Source organism: Mesoplodon bidens, assembly GCF_964165515.1.
Source record: "Mesoplodon bidens genome assembly, contig: HAP1_SCAFFOLD_329, whole genome shotgun sequence".
In the NCBI taxonomy this organism is placed as follows: domain Eukaryota; kingdom Metazoa; phylum Chordata; class Mammalia; order Artiodactyla; family Ziphiidae; genus Mesoplodon; species Mesoplodon bidens.
The window spans coordinates 189381-205496 of NW_027671589.1; the positions used below are offsets into that span (position 1 = coordinate 189381).

The following is a 16116-nucleotide window of genomic DNA, read 5'->3' on the forward strand; positions in this document are numbered from 1 at the left end:
ATTACACACACAAATGCATTCTCACTGGCATGGTATCACCTACATTATTATAATTTCCATTTCCTTCCCAATCCCTCTAAAGCCCATACCTGACCCTTAGACTTATTAAATTGCATTGTTTTAAACCACTTCTCCAATTTGTCAAGGTCATATTACGGTCATGTTGAATTTTGATCTTGACAAAGTATTAATCAGTCTTATCAACTAAAGAGAACTGTAAATGACTAAATCCACATGCTTTTCTATCATCCTAGACTTGATGAAAATATTAAATAGCCTCTGGCCCAGGATTGACCTCTACATATAAAACTTCTGTCCACTTTGGCTGAGGAGGAACTATAAATGAGTTTCATTGTTCTACCTACTTTGTTTCCAATAAATAGGTCTCTGGTGCTGATCTATTTTTATAAATTTGTGAATGAATTCCATTTGTAATATTTTTATAATATTAATATTTAATGTCTGATTTCAAGTCGTGGATGAAAAAATGCTAACATCAATGAAAACTACCACTTGCCCAAATAGATTAATAATAGTAAGAACAGGTAAAGTAGATTTAAAACCTACTGTCATCTTTATTTACTTTCCTGAATTGTTCCCACTGTGCCACTTCCTTACTTTCTGAATATGACAGGTTCATGCATGACGTCCTCCTCTAGATGCTGTGCCATTAAGAAATCTCCCTGATTATAATAGGTGATCATCTATGATGGATAATAAATATGCTTGTGCATTTTCAATCACAAATCCACGTCTTGCACACTGAAATGATTTTACTTGTTGCTTGATCACGGGGACTTCTTCCTCTGAATAAATAAGACTTGACTTTGCCTCTTTATGCAGTCATCTGTTCACAGTTCTGCCTCTCTCCAGTAGACTGTGTCTCCTTAAAGACAAATGAATATTCATTCATCTTTGATCCCCTTTGCTTAGCATGCATAGTAATTGTTCAACAAATATTTGTTTAATAAGTTAAACACCAATATGCCGTGAAGTAGGAAAATCTGGAGATGTGAGTGGTCAAGATGGGGGGTGTGATTAAAGGACCCCTCTGAATTCTAAGAACAACATACTTAGGAGGGAATGCATGAATAATCAACGGGGCTGACTACTTGACAACTAGTATGTATTCAACTTTCAAATTCTATATTATAAGCATCCCTGAGTGTAATTTGAAATGGATAGACAGGAATTTTTATTTTATTTTTTCTAATGAGGAAGCAGTGTAGGTCTCTATTCTCATGGCCTCTGTTGCTTCCTATGAATATTTCTCCAATATCTTGACATAATCATTTTCAGGAAGCCAAGAGAGTCCAAAAGAAAATGACAAACAACAGAAATTGCTTTCATTTTCTAGTGTTTGGAAAAACATAAAAATAGGTTTAAGTTTTTCAAACATACTTAGATTTCATGAGATTTTACTTGGTTTATAATCAATATGATAAGATGCATATATATGTGTATAGAATCATCATTCATTTTAAATTGGAAATAATGTGTATCCCCATGGCTGATCTGCAAACTGTCCATAATAAGAACCAAGCTTATGTCCTCCTAAGTCTTTTGTAGCCCCATTTTAACACATTTTCTGAAAGTTATTTCACTTCAACCACTCTAGATACTTTCTAAAAAAACAATAGATGACTTTTTAAAATTTTCCTTTCAAAATGAAAATATTAAAATATGCTACAAATTGGTGCAATAATGGAAGCTACAACTTACCATGTAAGTTTGTTTGTAATTGAGCAAAATATGTTCCAATAATTTTTGCATTGTATTTGCCTTTCTCTCTGTAATTACTAACCCTTTTTCTTTCACTATGGAATGTGAATTTTGATTTCTCATCTTCAAATTTGCCTTTAAATACATTTCTACCCTTATTTTTCTTCCATCTGGAAGCTAAGTTTTCAAGAGAAAATTTGTTGCCACAAATATTGAATGTCTTCATATTAGGAATAATTCTAATGCAACTACTTTGTACTTGGAAATGTGCCACTGTGTTTAGGAAGGCTAAACACATACTTTTGGGTAAGTTCAAAAAAGATTACTCCAATGATTCAACCAAGTATATTTCAAGCATATTGATAAGAAATTTCAAACTAATTGTGTGTGATAGCCATCAATTAAAGACGTAAAATGAATGCCTGCTATTTTAAAACATAGTTAAGCCAAGGAAAAGCTGTGCATAACTAGCATGTTCTGTAAAGATAATTGGCTCACTAACTAAATTCTAACAGCCCATTCACATTTCTAGATTTTAATTGAAGAATGGATGGAAATAGTAAGGTGAGCTCATTGCCCAATACACATAAGCATGGGACAATTTTAATTTCTGCAGAGATGCCCATATTGTGTGAAATCTTCTTAATATTGTGATGGAATACAGTGAATCATGCTGTGAAAGAAGCACACATTTGTTGTACGTGTGTTCACACACACACACACAAACACACAGATACACACACATTTCTTTTCTCTCCTCTCTATTCTCATTTCAGTCCCATTTTTCCTCTTCTTAGATAACTGGTATCATGAATTGAATATAAATACTTTGAATCCATGCTTGAACTTTTTACTATATGCAAATGAATCCATGAAAAACACATGATTGCTTTGAGTTTTAAAAATTTGTAGACATGTCATCATGCCAAATATGTAATCTTAAAAATCATTTATCATGTATATAATTAATTATTTCGAGTGAAGTATTGCATTGCATCTTAAAAATAGTTTATATATGTCTTTTGTAAGCAGCATAAACTGGAATTTTTAAATTTATTTTTATTGTCTCTGTGATCAAATGTATTGTGATTATTGATCTATTTCTCCTTTATTTTTCCATGTTTCATCCCTCCCGGTACTAACTTCGTTTAAACACATTTTTCATTCTCTTTTTATGGTCTACCTTTTTATGAATCATATATGAAGTATTCATTATTAGTGTTTTCTGAAAAATTTGACATATATTTCTAACTTGAAAAAGTCTAAAACTAATTATCTCATCTTCCTCCTAAGCAGTTCATGGACCCCTCAAATTTTAAATCTGATCTCCAGTATTTCAGTATATTATCTAGTGTTTTAGTTTTACTTTGTACATACCCCCATTGGCTATTATTTTTTACACTCAACCGTTATTCAGATTCATTCCAACATTACAAATTTCTTTGCTGGTCACTGTTCAGTGCACCTTCCTACTTCTTTTTATTATGCTTATTTTCTTTCTTACTGAAGAACATTCTTTGTACAATGGTCTCCAATCTTGCCTAAAACACATGAGAATTATGTGAGAACTTTTTAAAGCTCCCATTATTGAAACACCGCCTAGATCACTGGTTAAAAAAAAAAAAATCTCCAAGTATTGGCTTCAGGCATCAGAATATTTTTTAATGCCTTCAGACAATTCCAATAGCTGCTGCTACTGCTTTAGTCATTTTGTTGTTGTTGTTGTTACAGTTTGTGGGTGGTAATTCCTCTTTGTCTATGAATGAAAATTTCTTTACTTCTTGTTCTTGAGTAGTTTTTTAAAATGAGGTGTAGAATTTTAATTTGGACAGCTGTATGTGCTCAGTACTTTGAAGATATTATTCTATTGTTTTCCAGCATCTACCTGTTTTCTGATAAGACAACAGCATCTACCTGTTTTCTGATAAGACAACAGATATTTAAAGCCAGCCCTCAAAAACAAGGCTTATTATTTCCAGGGCCCCCTTGAATTTCTTGGTTTCAACTCCTCCTCACTATTCTAATGTTGAATTTGTTTTTTCTCCTTAAATCCTGAGACTGGGGATCCCCCCCCCCCCATTTTTTGTAAGCTTGTTCATTTTCTTTTTATGTGTTGCTACATGTAAAAGCAACATATAAAAGAAAACACAAGTATAACAAACTGTGTGTTCAGATTGCAAGAAAGGATTCTCAATATCAGTTCAGCCTATCCTATTGACTGAAAGCATTTACCTTGTTTCTTTTACAACTAACTTGAATATTATGAGTCTTACATCTAATATACAGTACTCTTCACCCTTCTTGGAACGTCTATGCTCAATAAGGACATTAGTTGATTTGTCACTAATATTGCTTTCCCTACATGTGAGTGCATTCAGAGTTCTATCCTGTCCCATATACATAGCATAATCTTATATTTTGTATCTAACTGGCATCAGTTTTCCTTTTTTTTTTTCGATTTACTTTTAAGGTTTACTTTTAGCAGGACTGTACTGAAACACTCTTACACCTTAATAGATCTAATTGTCTGGACTTAAAATAATAGATTTCTCTATCACAGGGGCATTTGTCTGTACAGATACTGATTTCTGTTCTCTGCACATGTTTTCATGTTATATGCCCAGTGTAATATGAAGCGAGTTAATTTATTGTGTTGCATATAGTAAAGAATCCAGCAGAATAATGTTATTTAGGCTTTTTTTTCATTATTTCTATGAATAACAACAACATCAACAATAATAGTAATAGAAAAATAATTTCTACCTATAGCAAGTCTCAGTTTTTTCTTAAATGCAGTAGAAGGCCCTTCACACTCTATTTGTCAGCTTGGCTTCAGGTTTTCATATTGTTGGCTAGAAGACAGATAAAGGGGATTATGGACAGAACTGAGCCTGGTTTCTGCTAATCTCCAACTTGAATTCTTTCAAGGGTTGCAAAATATGATTCAAGTATTTCACAGGCCTTTATAACCTTTGTCATCTGTCTGGTATATGTGCCATCATGGGTGGATTTGGAACTGACATTTTATATCTCTGATCTCAACTGTATAAATATTTGTTTAGACTGACTATCAACATAGAACACAGACATTCTCTTCTGATGTATGGATGATAGAATAGTCCTTAACTGGGCCCCTAAGGATGGGGCAGGCACAAACTAACAGAGGGCAATGAGGCAAATTTTCAATGAACTCAGATTTTATATTTTCCTTTAGGTAAAAGAGTGGTTGCTTCTATACCAAAAAACTATTTCTTATAATTTGGGTTACATTAAAAATATCTCAGATATACAACCATTTATCGGAATCTATAATAGTGACTTGGTTTTCTCAAATACATTATATATGGAGTCCTTTAGACTGGAATTAAATTAATCATGGTTGTCATTTTTTTTTTTCTATAGACTTCCCAGCTATTTTCCCCTAGGAAAACTCTCTTAAATAATCAAGAGAAATATTTTAGGCAACATTATGTAAATCATCACCCTTATTAGATGAATTAATATTCTTGAAGTTATAGCTCATTTCATGGAAATCAGATTAACCTGATGTTATGGGCATTGTCATTTATCAGTAAGTTATTTGTTCATATGCTCAGTATGTGACATAAAATATGTAACTTTAATAAGAGAATGGATCACCTCAAATAATTTAGCAAATCTTGAAAATGATAAGGATTAAAATTGTGGATGTATAAAGGACACAGAAGCTTGGAGAACTTTAAAACCATCTATTTCTCTCCTGTTTCCCTCACACAAGGAAATGAAGGCTGACACTTTAGCATGGTTTGGAAATCCTTCTAAAAATTATCTGACTTTCTCTTAGAATTAACAAGTAATTTAAAGTTTTAAGAACTGCAGAACTGATCACATGAATTACCATAATTTAGTCAAGAATGTTTTTGAATATCCACCTTTTGACAAACATTGTACATATATATATACCAGGTTGTAGAGATGAATAAAATCATCCTTAGTCTCAAATAACTGAAAGAAAAATCCCCCAGTATTAGTGAATACTGAGGAATTAAGGATGATGCTATGAGAAAATTTTTATAATGTGAAATTTATTAAGTTAAATAAAATATTGTGCTTTTGAGATTAGAATGACTTGGTTTTGTTCTAATGATACTGATGATAGACAGTGGTTGTATTTTGCAGAAGTTTTATGGGAGCAAAATAAAAACTTGATAATGTGATATAAATTTGGTCCCCCAAGGCGATTTTTATTGTTATTTCTATTGGTGTTGTTAATGAGAGAAATTTCTGTGAGCTATTAGAAAAAAAATGTGGATATCAATATCTAATCAAAAAGAAGGACAAAATAATGGATAATTAGAGAATATATATAACCAGTAAGTTAAAAATATACTCACATGCTAAGGAAGCACAGTGGTGGAAGTTTTGCTCATCATAAAGCTTTAACAGTGAGTAGAAGGTATCTTGGTGTCTTGGGTGTGGGAAGATATGCTAACAACCAGTGATAGATCCGTTGTAAAATTTGGAACTGTTCCTTTGGTATTAAATTTCACTTAAGACCTGTGCTTCTGGACAGGATGGAGTAACAGGAACTGGATTTACTCTCCTGGCTTAAACTGCTAAAAGTAAAAAAATATATATATATTAAACAATACTTTTAGACATTGAACAACAAACAGCACAAGACAACGGTTGTATAAAGCTGTTAATTATAATGATAACCCATAAAAACCAGTGGCATAATGTTTTGTGTAATACAGTTAAATGTTAGTGTTTGAACAAGTCCCTGGTCACCTGTGAAAAATAAAGGTGGATTCTCTTTTCATATTTATTAACAAAATGAATTTCATAGGGATGCAGTATTTAAATATGTTAAAATACTACAATTACTAGAAGAAAACATTTTTGTTTTATTTAATAAAAGTTAATTTTTAAAATTTTTTATATTTTTATGTGTTGCATTTATTGCTTTAAGATTATACAAATATGTTTTGATATAATTTAATACATGCAGCATCAACTAGAGTATTCAGTACACAGAGTATTCAATGGGTATAGGCTTAGTAGTGGGACCAAATTAGCCCTAGACTAAATTGTTTCACTTGCAGCCTAATAAGGCTTACAAGGAAGCCTCAAAATGATCAAACTATTTCTTAACTACCTCTTTGAGCAAAGTTACAAATATTTACAAAAATACAAATACGCCCTGCAACCAGTAAAGTAAAATTCACAATATCTGACATGCAATCTAGAATTACTAGGGATGCAAAGACGAAGGAAAATATAACCCATAACAAGGAGAAAAATTAATTAATGAAAACAAACTGAAAAAGGGTACAATCAGTAAACAAAGACATTCAAACAGTTATCATAACTAATTTTCATAGGTTCAAAAAGTTTAAAGGAAAGCGTCAACATCTTAAATAGACATACAGAGGATATAAAAATAACCCAAATTGAGTTCCTAGAGATGAAAAATATAGTTTCTGAGATGAAAAATAAACTGGATGGGATTAAAAGAGATGAGGCAATGCAGAAGCAAAGATTGACCTCCCTGCAAAAGCAAAATTTTGTTATGATAATCTGTCCCACTGAGTAGTCCAAATATAAAGTCTGAAATGCAAAATGCCAGCTTGGTCATCTTTTTCCATTTCAAGTTTGCTTTACCCTTTCTGGTTTGTGCTTCCAAAAATAATTAAAGTATAAAATTATGAAAATTGTATTCAATGGTATTAAAATTAAGCATCTATCCATTTTATGGATTGCCCTGCATAATGCAAATATCTAAAATCTAAATATTATGTGTATATAAACATATATGTATACGTACATATATGGATATATATCTCACTAGCAGAATGAAAAGAAAATATGAAAGTACAACACAAGTTGTGGAGGAATATAGTAAAGGAAAGTAAAATGATAGTATTTTTGTTTTTAGATATAGTTGCCCTACGCAGTGGAAAAAGGATATACGGATTAGCATATTTTATTTTCTGAGAAGCATGAATCAATTTAAAAGATGAATTTAAAGAATCATTAATTTAAATACATAATCAGTCTTCAATTTTTTTGTTACTGACAACATCCCCTTTAAGATTTTCAAAATGCTGAAAGGTGGGATTCCAAGATTTTTAGTTGCTATAGAAGCAATTATTAGCAAATCCTTTCTTCTAATCTCATTACAGAAAATAGTGCCCTTTGTGCCCAGAGAACTCCCATTAGAACAGATAGCTAGTGGGAAGCAGCCACATAGCACAGGGAGATCAGCTGGGTGCTTTGTGACCACCTAGAGGGGTGGGATAGGGAGGGTGGGAGGGAGGGAGACGCAAGAGGGAAGTGATATGGGAACATGTGTATATGTATAACTGATTCACTTTGTTATAAAGCAGAAACTAACACACCACTGTAAAGCAAGTATACTCCAATAAAGATGTTAAAAAAAAAAAAAAAAGGAACTGCATTTCGGAGCAGCTCAGAACATAGGGTGTACCACTCTGGAGCTATCCGACATTTCCTGTGTCTGATTAAATATTGTGTATATATGCTATGTATTTATATCTCCATCTAAATATACATCTGTATCTCCTAAAATACTCTCTCACATATAATGAAGTCACAGTTTCCAGATAGTTGTTCTGGTAGTCATTAGACAAAATATAGTCTCATTTATTTAAAAAATGTGAAATGAGAGAAATGTATGAAAAACTTGATCCATCTTCTGACTGAATTTGTGGTATTGGTACCTTCAGAAGAGGAAATAATTAATTTATTGTAAATTATTTTATTCCTCATTTATTAGAGAGGAAATTTATAAATTGAAACTGTTAGGGCTTAAAGGGTTTTTTTCCAGAAGATAATATCTGTGGTTCTCACCTTACACTGAGCAGTATATCACTAGTAAACAATCAGACAAATAGGTACATTATTAAGTTATTTTATTTTCACCTGGCTTTTTAATACTATCATCTGATATACATCATATTAATTGACACTGCAATTTCTTCCTTGATTTGTATATTTTTTTCTACAAACACTTTGCATTCCAACTTCCACGTATCTGATTTACTCATCCCTGTGATGGTCTTCATCTTCAGACATCTTGCTGTCTGGGCTGTTCAACCCTGTGACAGTAAAAGCACACTCACTAGGGACTAGGAGTTTGAGAAGGACTTAGAAAATTGTTTGGAACCTGAAAAAAATGGCTCCAGAATATGAAAACAAATCTGCAAAATGGAGATCAAAACTTGTGTAATTAATATTTTCAACTAATATTACTACAACAGCAATGTTACTCAGCTTTCATATAGTTATCTCTAAATTATATTGGATATGTGACTTGGGCACATTTTAATGCATTTGATAACATTTAGGGTAAAGCTTCTAAAAGGGCAATTGCCTAGGACTGAGGAAGGTTTAAAAATGGCCCTGCACAGAATGAACTAGAAGTGACTTCAATGGGAGGCTGAGGCAGAGATGCTGGACCCGGAGAGTGACAGAGCAGGCGTACATTGGAGACAGCTTTCCTATATAGGAGAGCCAAGAATGTGTTACTTATTGAGGGGGGAGCATGAGGGTAGTGGACCCTATAATGAGAATCCTAGGATTGCTCCTAGATTTCTAACTTGGATAAATGACAGGACGGTACTCTTTGGTGAATACTAAAGGAACAGCAACAGCAGCAAAAGTCTAAGAATGGAACTTTAACATATCACAATGCCACCTTTAAAGTAAATTTGGCATTCTTCCCTTTTTGAATGAATGAAAATACATTAATTAAAGACATACACGGGCTTCCCTGGTGGCGCAGTGGTTGAGAGTCCGCCTGCCGATGCAAGGGACACGGGTTCGTGCCCCGGTTTGGGAAGATCCCACATGCCGCGGAGCGGCTGGGTCCGTGCGCCATGGCCGCTGAGCCTGCGCATCCGGAGCCTGTGCTCCGCAACGGGAGAGGCCACAGCAGTGAGAAGCCCGCGTACCACACACACACAAAAAAGACATACACATTCACACACCTGCTAATATCTGCTCTTCTGCAATCGTGTTTTCTGTATAGTGTCTAAATATCTCTTCCAGTTGAAGTAGTGCTTAAACACTTCAATATGCCTCTTTTCAGCCAAAAAGAAAAACTGTCTATGACTGTTTCAACATATTTTAAATATATGTATAATCATTGCCAACTTGTCTGCTTTGCAGATTCTAGTTTCCTATACAATATTTAATATCTCCCTTTATTGAAAATGTCATTGCTCAGTATTATGATTGTTTTTCATTTTGATTATATGTCTGAATATTAGAATTATTGATTAATCTCTTTATTAATGGAATAATCTCAGCACAATGTTCAATACACTTCTTCTCTACCATTATTATATGTTATTTTAAAGATTTTCCATACAGTTACTTTAAATGGGATTTTCAGATTTTTCAGGCTTTTTGAAGTCAGTAGGATAGGCTCCAGTGAGTAAAAGAAATGCTGAAGAACAACAATATGAATTAAACAAATTTAAGTAGTTAAGAAAGCACTAATCTAGTCATTGGGAAATGTATACTAATATTTACATAGTATGTATATATAAATCAATAGTTTCTAAATGAGATAATCTACTGAACAAAATATCTTAAAATATGAATGAAAAGATGTTGTAAAATCTCTATATGATTAAAGTACAAAAATTTTTATAAGCTTGGAAGATAAATAATAAGTGCATTTTTGTCTGGGAGACAAGTTGTTATCTGGGAAACCTCAAGACATTTTGTAGATTATTGAAATCACTTTACTATCAATCTTGAGCATTTCTCCTATCAACTCTATAATTAGTATTGGAAATTACCATGATGACTCTATTTCACTATCAGGAACATTGAAGAAACTATTTCAAGTGCTAAACATTGGTTTTAACAAATAAAAAACAATTCATCTGAAGAAGATGTTACAATGAGCTGAGGAATTAAAAGATCTCAAAGTAGAGAAATTTCACTGACTGCAGTATAAACAACTTGAGGGTAGAGAGTGTCTGTTTTTCCTGTTTGCCCTCCAAATTTGGGAACAGTTTTATATGCACGGTGCAGGGTAATAAGCAAATGTTTAACAAATGAAAAGTACTGAATTCATTACCTTGTGGTACAAATTAGGATTTCTTTTGTACTGTAACTAGAAGATTTTAACTTCAGCATTATGAATTATTAATGTCTTTATCTGATTCCCAGTTCTGTGTCAACCAAACTTATTTGAGTGATAATTAGAGGACTTCATGTTTATCCTATCTTCTAGGATTTCACTTTTGCATATCTGTTAATTCATAATTTTGACATTTTTATAGCACAACCAAAGACTATAAAAACACACAGAGCAAGCACTTGCCAAAGAACTCTAAATAAAACACATCTCAGATATGAAATTAGATCCATGCTTGGTTCTACTTCTAAGTGCTTCATCTAAAGAGAGACGTGCAACACTGCTGCATGAATTAATCACCTAGGGTGACTTTTAAACCTACCAACAGCTGGCCCCTCTATCATATCTGATTTTATTCAATAGTCTAAGTGATAATAATTTTTGGATCAAGAACTTTATTTTACTGGTTGTAAAGGTGGGCACATGCACACGCACACAATCCCCAGTGCTTTTAAAAATTGTGGGACAGAATTAATCATAACTATTGAGTTTAAATGCCATTTATCAACTTATTAAAGTGCAAGCATGCAGGGAAAATAAGCTAAAGACAAGACTTTCGTTTTGCAATTTATTTTTTAAAAGTCTTGTAGAAATCTTTATGAAATTAACACAAAATGGTGGTACCAAAAATCTTTTTGCTTTGTTTATTCCCTAGTCTGTGGCAATGTAAAGAGTGGAAGTTAACCCGGAATTTAAGTTAAGGAAAGCTATATTGTATTAAGTTTAGCCAAAATTCTCTAACTTGCCATATTTTTTCAAATAAATAAACTTTCTATTCTCTTCCCTCTCTCCTCATCTCCCTTAAGGTACGTCAACTCTAACCCCGCCCCCCCATACACACACCTTGTTGCCTCTGATATTATCTCCTCTACTAGAGGCGCTTTTGTACTTATTGCTACACGATAGTTCAACAATAAAATGTGATAAATGCAGGCAAAGGTGTTTCAAGAAAGAAGGTAAATGTCCTTACACGTTTTCAACATAGAAACAAAAAGTTTACAAAACAGCAAAATTAAAAAAAAAATAGTTATAGATAAAGTTTGCAGATAATGTTGTCATCCCTCTTAAAAGAAGAGGTATAAGGCACAGAAGGAATGTAGTGTTGAGGACAATGAAAATCAGCAGTTATTGAAATCTATTTATGCTGCATTCAATGGATTTAGAAGACAGAGGCTTGAGTGCTGTCGTTATTACTTGTTTGCCATTTGATGGTGGGCAAAATATTTAATTTCATTGGGTTTCTCTTTCTATGCCTCTAAAATGTGGATTCCCAGGCTAAGAAAATATTTCAAATCTTTTCTAGGTCTAAAAGTCACAGACCTTAGTGTACCCTTTCTAAAGGCCACATTTTCACAAAAGATAGCATTCTTGTAAAACACCTTCATAGAAAGAAAAAGCTATAGTTAGAAAGCCCACTCAGTGTCCAGGGTTTTCTGAAGTCGTACTGCTGTTTGTAACCAGGTGTAGGCCAGTAGGACAACACATTTGCTTTAATAACTGTCCAGAGTTCTTGGAGTTAAAGATAAGTGTTTCATTATTCTAAGTGTTGACCTAAGAAATTATTGAAAATAAGAATTGTTCTAATTTACTTCTTGAATTGCCCAGTTCTTACATGGCCTGACACGAAAGGCGATTTAAAAGATTGCATTTAAGTTTGGACATATAGCCTTCATCCTGCTGTTTCATCACAGACCTCTTACAAGATAAACACGTGCAACCATTTTGAGTTTCTGAATGGGAGTGCTCCTTATAGTATTTTCCCCTTATAAATTTCTTGCCAACTTACTCCAATTTGAATGCAGGTAGAAATTTATAAATTTCTCCAAGAACTTATTTTTATTTTTATGAATCTTACTGATTTTGTGTTAATACCGAGGACTTTATCAAATTCATAGACATTTGATAGAATAAAAAGCAAAAGCATAATTCGGAAAAATCCAAAAACCTCAAATAGAAAATAAGATGCTATGTTGTTAGTAACAGAAATTAGCACAAATAGACTGAAAAACTGACCACCATTGTAAACTGAGCTTTTAACTATGGCAGTCGCCAGGAAAAGGAGGGTTACTCCTCTTTTTTTGGCCTTCTTTTAACAATCTCGAAAATTAAAGAAAGATTGAAATGACAATAAAAATAATTTATTTCCCAAACCATTTGAGAGTAGTTGCTAACACAATGCAATGTCTCCCCCAAATCCTCTAGTATTTCCTACAAACACATATCCAAATATAATCATGAAAATAAGGAAATTAACACTGACACATGACCACAGAGCTACTAATCCTCAGACCCCTTTCAAGTTTTGTCAATTATCCCCATCATGTCCTTCATAATAAAAGGATCAGCCCAGTGTCACATGTTGCATCTAGTTGTCCTGTCTCTTTAGTTTTTTAATCTGGAAAATTTTCTCAGGCTTCCCTTGAATCTCTAGAAAGTTTTAAAGAATATGGATCAGTTATTTTGTAGGATTTAGCTGTTTGTATTTGTCTCATGATTATTCAGGATATGTGTAGTTGGCAGGAATAACACAGTGGTGAAGCTCTGTTCTTCTCACTGCTTCCTATCAAACAATTTTGGCAAACTTTTAACCTGTAACCTTACTGGAATATCATGTGACTCATTTGATTAAGGTGTATCACCCAGTCTTCTCCATTGTAAAGTTATTTTTTTCTCCTTCATTATTAATAATTTTTGTGGTAAGGCACTTTGTAATTATGTAAATATCCTGTTCCTCATCAAACATAATTTACTCAATTTAATTATTTAAATCAGTATGAACTCATAGACTCCTATTTTATTCAATTGAGTATAATACATTTCTGCCATTATTTATTTTGAGGCTGAGATTGTTCAAGATTTGTCCAGTGGAAACCCCTTCAGTTTGGCTTCTATATCCTTTGATGTTTCCCAATTATTCTGTGATAACTCCCTTCTTTTTTTTTTAACATCTTTATTGGAGTATACTTGTTTTACAATGGTGTGTTAGTTTCTGCTTTATAACAAAGTGAATCAGTTATACATGTATCCTCATATCTCTTCCATCTTGCATCGCTCTCCTTCCCACCATCCCAATCACACCCCTCTACGTCACAAAGCACCGAACTGATCTCCCTGTGCTATGCGGCTGCTTCCCACTAGCTATCTATTTTACGTTTGCTAGTGTATATATGTCCATGCCACTCTCTCACTTTGTCACAGCTTATCCTTCCCCCTCCCCATATCCTTAAGTCCATTCTCTAGTAGGTCTGTGTCTTTATTCCCGTCTTACCCCTAGGTTCTTCATGACATTTTTTTTTTTTTTTAGATTCCATATATATGTGTTAGCATACGGTATTTGTCTTTCTCTTTCTGACTTACTTCACTCTGTATGACAGACTCTAGGTCCATCCACCTCACTACAAATAACTCAATTTCGCTTCTTTTTATGGCTGATCCCTTACTTCTTGAAACAATAATATGTTCTAGGGTCATCTTATATTTTCCCTGTAGCGGTTCTAGAATCAGCCATTTCTCCAAAGACCTTTAGTTCCTTCAGTTGGAGAGCTGTATTTAGAAACCAAGATCTGGACACTAGGTGTATTCATTGCTCTTGGGAAGCAGTGGTCCCAGGTACTCTCAATAGGCAGAGCTAGGGGATTTATGTACATATATACATACACACATATGAAAACACATATTCATAACCATTTACACATATTCACAAACACATTCATAAACATATGCATACATATAGTCTATGTTTTTTCTATAATGTCTCTATATTGAAAATCATGTGTTCACATTAACATCCTCCATTCCCTTTCAACACCCTTTCATTCTAGTTTTTGCCCTTTTCATATTTTAACTCCCTCCACAGATATTAAAATAACACTGATTACCATATTCTTAATATCCTTAATTATTTGATCAATCTTCCTGTATTTAAGTAAATTCTTGTAGCTGCCACTTTCCCACCCACACATTTTCTCCACCTGGCACGGGTTAGGACAATCTGTACACAGTGGTTGCCAAGGCCACTTCCTCATGTGGATGCCCTTTCACACGAATCAGACTTCAGCAGTCAACTCCAGGCTCCCTTATGCAGACATCCTCTCCCCTTTCTCAGACTCTGAGACCCAATGCCAAGTCACTTGGTCCCTTGAATGCCCACCTCCCCCATGCTGACAAAGGGTTATTTTACCTCACTTAATGGACTAATTTGTTCAAGAAGGGAAGGGATCACAACACTATAAAGCAGTTATACTCCAATAAAGATATAAAAAAAAAGGGAAGGGACAAGGAAGGGGATGAAGAAAGGGAGGTGGACAGGGATGAACAGGTATCTTTCCTTTCTAAACAATATTTGAAGAGGCCCTTCATTTAGAAGTTGCAAAGACATTATGAAGTAGCAGCTGAAGAACTGAAACAATGACATATATTTACACATCTGTATCCCTACATCTATGACACACAATGTACACCTAATTTTATAGCAACCAAAATATAATTTAACAAAACTTATGATGCTTAGCCATACACTTTAATACTCAGCAACTTAAAAAAATGTGCAGTGCCATTTGGCTGTTAACTATCATCCATTTATATGAATGGATGTGTAAAACTCCTAGCCAAGAGTGCTTGGGATAGCGTCTCTACTGATCCTTACTGGATCCTCTTCTTCTTTTGTCACTCTTTTCAGTCATTTGTTGATTCTCGATTGTATCTCATTGGTGACTTGCATGACCATTGGTAATCATATCTGGGCAAATACCCCAGCTTGGTGTCTCTCAAAGGGCTGACTGAAAACCACCTGCAACAGAATCAACTGTGGTACTAGATAAAATTCAGGTCCACAGGCCCTGTTCTGATTTCCTGCCCAGAAGCTCTTTAGAGAGTAATGAGTATTTGGAAAATACCTTAGCTAATTCTCACACATTAACACTGAAACCATGGTGGAGTTTGCATGTCTACAATTCCTCAAAGTTCACGGTTTAAAACACATAGGTCTCACCAACTACAGTTCTTTTATTTTAGCTTCATCAATTCACATTTGTTATTTAACCAACTTGGAAATTGCCAGATGTGTGAATAGCCGCCAAAGTAAAATGTATCTATCTTTTGCAAAAATGTCTTCTACCAAATGTCTCTACAAAATGAAATGTAAATACCTTCTAAGATCTTGCTTGGAGGAACCTTACAGATTTTTTAAATCTTCCAGGTTTTAGGGAATAGCAAGTGCAAAGGCCCTGATGTTGGGAAAG

General features: G+C 33.8%; 1 long non-coding RNA gene across 3 annotated transcripts in view; it reads right to left on the minus strand.

Annotated features, from left to right (window-relative positions):
- Positions 1-352: 352 nt before the first annotated feature.
- LOC308611236 overlaps positions 353-16116 on the minus strand; it is a 177313-nt gene continuing 161549 nt past the window's right edge. For all 3 annotated transcript variants that reach the window (XR_014014801.1, XR_014014802.1, XR_014014803.1), the window contains 2 exons: positions 6096-6317; positions 353-886 (listed from right to left, as the gene is read on the minus strand). This is a non-coding gene — a long non-coding RNA (uncharacterized lncRNA). The remainder of the gene's footprint in view (positions 887-6095; positions 6318-16116) is intronic.